Below are 6,000 nucleotides of genomic sequence, written 5' to 3'. Positions count from 1 at the left end.
GAGGTCTTTAGCCTGTGCTCCTTCCTCAGTTACGGCTGCCAGTGAGGGAAGGAAAAAGAAGGGGTGGACGGTTGAAATGGTGACGACTGGAGGCCAGAAGACCCAAGTGAGGGGTGTGAGACCCGCTCACGAATCACTCATAAGCACTCTGCAGGCGCTGAGAGGAAAAATCTTCCAGAATTCGTTATTATTCACAGGATGTTATCCCGGGGTGGGTGAGGGAACTAAGAGTAAAAAAGGTGTTCAAAGGGTCCTGAGTGGTGGATTCATCTCTTCCTACACCTCACCCTTCACTGGGGCAATGCAGTAATTTCAGAAATAAAGAGGCGCTCTACGGAGACCTTTCAATCCTGGAAACTAACTTCTTTCCAGAAGAGAAAGTGCAATTAGATGGCAACCAAGTGAATGAAAATAGTTGCCAGGGCTGGCGGCGGGCGGGGCAGGGGGCTGGGGGTTGCCAGAGAGTGAGTGCATGTGCAATGCACAACCCCAGACGGAAATTGTAAACTAGGAAATGAAAGGGAAAGAAACCGCTTCTGTTATAAATTAGTAGGTAGGTGAAGGTTACGCAAAGAAGAAAAGGGAAAGTAAAGCTGTTAAAAGAATAGAATAAAACCCCTGGGAGTTCAACTCAAAATCCCCCCCCCCTCACTCCCCAGTCCAAGGGGAGTAGGAGGAGGAGTAAAAGAGAGCATTCTGGTGTGATGAGAACTCTCCGGAATGTCTGGAGGGGAGGATAGAAGTGCGAGGGTAAGAAGACCCGGGTGCTAAATAAATGGCAGAAGAGAGGGATGGGGGGAGGGGAGGAAGAGGAAAGAAATAGTCCCACGATTCACCAGAGGGACTTAGAGATTCAGAAGGGGTGAGATTCCAGAAGGAGGAAAAGAACAGAAGTTCAGGCTCTTAACGTTCAGAAAGAAGGAAACGACCAGAGTCAGTACCAGAAAAGGAGGAAAAAGGTGCATGCTGCTGACGGAGGGCTGGGGGGAGGCAACCACAGTCAACTGGAGGGAGCCCTAGACCAGGAGCAACTGCTAGGACCCCGGGCAGAAAGGACAGATGATCCTGGAGACCGGCAGTGGACAGGAGCGCCGCCGGACAGGACCAGCAAGCTGGAAGCCAGGTGCCGCGCAGTCCGCGCCCCGGCTCCGGACGGTGACAGGGACTTTTCTGGCAATGTGAAGAGCTGTTCCACCAGCCTGCGGGAGTCACAATTCCCCGCGAGTCCCAAACACACGCCTCACTAACTACTTTACAGCCACTTTCATTGATTTTCTTTAACAAATAAACATAATACTCGTTACAGCAACACTTCCTCTTGCGGCAGCTAGAATGCCATAATCTCTGATTGCTCCATTTCTCTGGACAGCAGTTTTCACATCTCCAAATAAATCGTTTTCCTTCACTTCAGGTTTGGGGAGACTAGTCCTCCTTTCTCTCTATAATTTGAGAATCACCTTTGAGAATATGTAGAAGACAGACCCATTCACAACTTCGTAAACCAAGTAGGGCTCACTCTTCTTTTATTTGCATATTAATTTTTGCTAATCAGAACTAACTTAATTTGGAAGGAAAATGCCGGCCAAGAAATCCACTGGTTTGAATCTGCAGGGAAATGAACACAAGTCGGGCAGGCACACCTAAGCTACTCCCCTGGAGTTGTCTCTAAAAATATCCCTTTAAAAATAAAAGTATTTATTTTAAAGGAGCCCCCTTCAAACGCCATTTGTGCTCGAGGTTCTTCCATACATGTCAAAGGGTTGTTGAATTATTCATTATTGTAATTACTATCATCATTGTCATTATCCCCTTCCATGTGGAAATAATTTTATTATCGTAATTTGATATCTGAAGAATTTCCTGTTAGTCGTTTGATAATCATTTTTTTTCTGCTGAAAAGAAAAGTTTTGTTTATAAATGAGATAGAGAAAATGTTTTAAATGCTTTGATGTTTGCTATAGATTTCCGTTTATCTAATCGATCGGAATGCCAATAAAATCGATTAAAGGTTTAGTGTTTTACAAACAACCATTTTGTGCTTTTTGATTTTACGTTCAGAATGATTTTAATAAAGCTAACGTTTTCCTTTAACATTCTCCCTTTAAAAAACCTAAACCTTCATCGTTTTCCCTTTTATTATTAGAAGTTGCCACTTAAAGTTCTCCTAATAGGAAAATACACACAAAATATAAGCAATGGCTGAAATGGTTTAAATTTCATTCTCTTGTTGCTCGAGGTATTTAAATAAAGCCCTTTAAAATCTTGGTGAATTATATGCGATCATTCAGTGATTGCGGAATATTAAATTAAACTTAGATAAATCCGCATTGAAGGAGGCAGCACCCAATCCTGAATTTATTTCCCATTTTCTCTAACAGCATCACTGCGCTCCTCTCTTTGCAATGACAATGTGCCAAATCTGGGCATTTTGAAAACATTTTCCATATGCTTTAAGAGGGGACTGATAGACAAAGAAGAAAAGGAGATGATCTTTTTGCTATGAGGTATATTTTCTTTAACCTTTTTCTCTTAGACTTTCAGTGATAATCATTTAAAAGCAAAAGTTAGAAAATAATTTAATGCATTGTTTTTGCTTTCACCTTTTTCTTTCCTATCTTGTAATTTCTTTCTGAAATGGAGTTTTGGTGATCATTTAATGTAAAGCTATCTTGTATGGACCTTGACAAACAATATTTTGTTTGAAAATCTTTGACTAATTTAGTTACTGCTTGCTGTCTTTTGTAATTAAAGGTGGATTTAATTATACATTTTTTGTAACTTTATATCAGATGGACTGTTTACTGTAGGATTTAACGGTGCTTTTGTGTCAGATATTTAGGGACATTACATACAATGGTGGTGGCTTTTATTTAATTAGAAATATCTGTTCGTTTATCTTTGAAATGTGGATGTTTGGATGAATGCAATGTCCTATTTTAAAATGATTTTATTTGGTGAGTAGGGTTTAGTACAATGTCTATACAGTATTTTGTTGACTAGATATAGATTCTTTTAAGTTAAAAAAAAAGATCACAACTTTATCTTCTGTTCAATGAAATTTCAGTTCTTTCTTGTCTTTTTTTCTACTTGTCTATCTTTTCCCATTTGGATCGTCTCTTGGAGCTCTTCCCCAGACAGAACGTAAAATTTTCATTGGATACTCTTCTGGAAATGTATCTATGTATGTTTGAGGGGGGTGTCCTTATGATCCTGGGTTTGAGCTGTGTGAATGTGTATATGAGAGAGCAGGATGGTGATGAAGGGGTCCTCATAATTTGCATAAGAGCTGTGAAAGTGCTTGTCAAGTTAGTGAACTGCTATTGTTTGAGGAGAGTCCTGCCTGATTTTGTTTATAAACACTGGACTGGTTGCCTAGAGGGAAAAGAGGTCACAGCACTGTCTGAGCTCTGACCTCAAAAAGGCCAGAGGGCGTCTTGACTTCTCTTTCTCTCTCTGCTCTCCCTTAATTCTTCCTTCCTTACACCCTGTATAACTCCTCCCTCTTTCCCCATTCCTTTCTTTACCTGTGTCTAACTTTACATAATGATACCCCCATGGGGGGGGGTCTTAAATAGATTTACTTCATGGTAAAAGCCAAAAATGGACTTTTAAGAAGAGAGAAATGCACATGGATATGGAAGGACAGACATCCTTCCATACCAGGAGGATGGTATTTTATGATTAAAAAAGAAGACGACTATGAAGGAGATAAGAGCAAGGCTGGAGGAGGGGAGGGACTCAGGGATGGATTTAACTGCCCACAAATACTACATCCATACATACACACAAACTGTCTCTCCCTTTTTGAATTTCATTTCCTTTAGCTCACTTTCACCATCAAAGAGAGTGTCAATTCTCCATGTTATGTCATATTATAAATCCCCCCTTTTGTTATTGCTCAAAAAAATACACTTTGTTCATAGTAATGAGATTTGCTTCTTCCACCACACACATATACACATACCATTATCTCTTGAATTATTTCATTGTAAATATAATGTATTTGTGACATGTTCTCAAACAAGCCCTGCACTTTTCCATCCACACTCAACTTCATATCTCTCCCTAACATACATCACCCCCAAAGCCAACTCTAACACTCTCTCCCTCTTCACCGCCCCCACCCCCACTGTCCACACACACACACACACAACACACACACACACACACGCACACATGACAGTCATTGATTCCAGGTTTAAGTGTGTTTTGGAAGGAGTTGCTGAGTTAAACAAAAATGTTAGTTAACACACTCCTTTGTTAAATAGCCCCTGGGTGGAGAAGACCCAACAAAAAGGAAAGGAAGAGGGGGGCTGAGGATCTGAAAGTGTCTGGGGTGACATAAAGGGTTCCTAACACTGAAATCTTGTAATACCTCGTTTCAAACTGAGCTCATCTATTGACCCGGAAGCGCGGTCAAAAGACTGGGAACCTTTTCCCCTGGGGCTAGAGTTGGTTTTGAGCTGAAAGGACCTGGGGAAGCAGGTAGGGTATTAATTAGTGAAATGGGGAGGAGGAGGGCAGAGGTAGGGAAGAACAGACCGCTGAAAACTCACTAGATAGACTCTGATGCCCGGAGTGTCTTCGGTGTAGATTTGGGAAATAAAAGGCGCTAATGAAAAAGTCTAGAAGTGGAAATTACCTTTTGTCCCAATGTTAATCACTCCTTGCCTCCACCACTCAACACCTAACCACCTGGTAGCTCGTTTTGGTTCTCCACCAACTCGGCGCTCAGTGTCAGTGTCCGAGTGCTCTGGAGTGGACTTGGCTCGGCTGGGGTCGCTTTGGAAAGTGCAGAAGAGGGTGTAGGGAAAGTTCTCCGTGCGGCGGGGAACCCTCTGCTTGTTTCACTTTGAAATAAAAGGCAGCCAGCGTTCCGTGAGGGCTGCGGCGGGTTCGTGCAGAGTTTAGGGACGGCGGAATGGAGGAGGGAGGGGGGGAGTGGGTTGGGAGACTGGGTCAAAGGTGGACGGCAAGGGGTCCGCAGAGACCCGTGAGCACCAGCTGCTTTTCCTGGCGCGAGGGACCGAAAAGGAGGGCGCAGGGGGCCGTGGCGCAAAGACGCAGCCAAGCCGAGCTGCGCGGATCGCGGCCGCGCCCCGGAGCAGCCCTCGGGCTGAGCTCGGGCTCGCCCGCCTCGCCGCGCCCCTGCCTGCGGCGCCGCGCACAGCGCCTGGCGGCCCACCCCGCACAGACCTGCGGGCGCTGCTCCCCAGCAGCCCTCGGCGCGCGGGCGCGCTCCGAGGCCAAGCCCTGGAGGAAACTCTTGACTCTGCACTAGTCCCTCTCTGCCCCTTCCCCTTAGCCCATTAACCCCCGACCCTCACCCCCAGCCTCTCTTCTTAGGAAAGAGGTGAAAGAAGATGATGGGGGAAGAGAGAGAGATGATTAAAAACAACACACACACACACACACACACACACACACACGTTAGAAAGGGAATACTCTGTAGCAGAAGGGATTACAAAAGTGGGCACCCCACTCACAAAATCCTCTTTTCTTTTGTTTTCTTACTTAGAATTCAATAACTGCTTTCCTCAACCCGAGAAACACACACACGTACACACACACACACACACATAGACACACACACACACACACAAATTCTATTTTCCAAGGAAAGATGGGAGATCTAGAGAAGAAATAGCCACCAAATTTTTAAAATGATTTTCCTGATTTGACGTTTGTTGTTTTGACATTAATGACATTAATATTATTGATGATGCTTCAGGGAGAAGAAGGCAAAGAAATAACTTGAAAACGAAATGATCATCATTTCCCTATTCTTCCGTGGCAGAAATAGACCCCTTTCTTCACCTGAGTCTGAAACAGACTTATTGTTCTCAGGTGTTTCCTTCATCATACACATTTACCCGTCTGCAATCACAGGAAATGGTTTTTCCATCAGTGAGCTTGTACACTGAGCCCTCTCCAGCAAAGGGCTTGATCTTTTCTGATTTGAACCTGAAAGTTTCCCTGCCTTCATTTCCCCTCAGTCTC

This window comes from Marmota monax, unplaced genomic scaffold (genome assembly GCF_021218885.2).
Source record: "Marmota monax isolate L192 unplaced genomic scaffold, Marmota_monax_Labrador192_F-V1.1 WCK01_AAM20220418_F8-fsc00115, whole genome shotgun sequence".
Classification (NCBI taxonomy): domain Eukaryota; kingdom Metazoa; phylum Chordata; class Mammalia; order Rodentia; family Sciuridae; genus Marmota; species Marmota monax.
The sequence above is the reverse complement of the archived record's forward strand: the minus strand, read 5'-3'. Positions refer to the sequence as shown.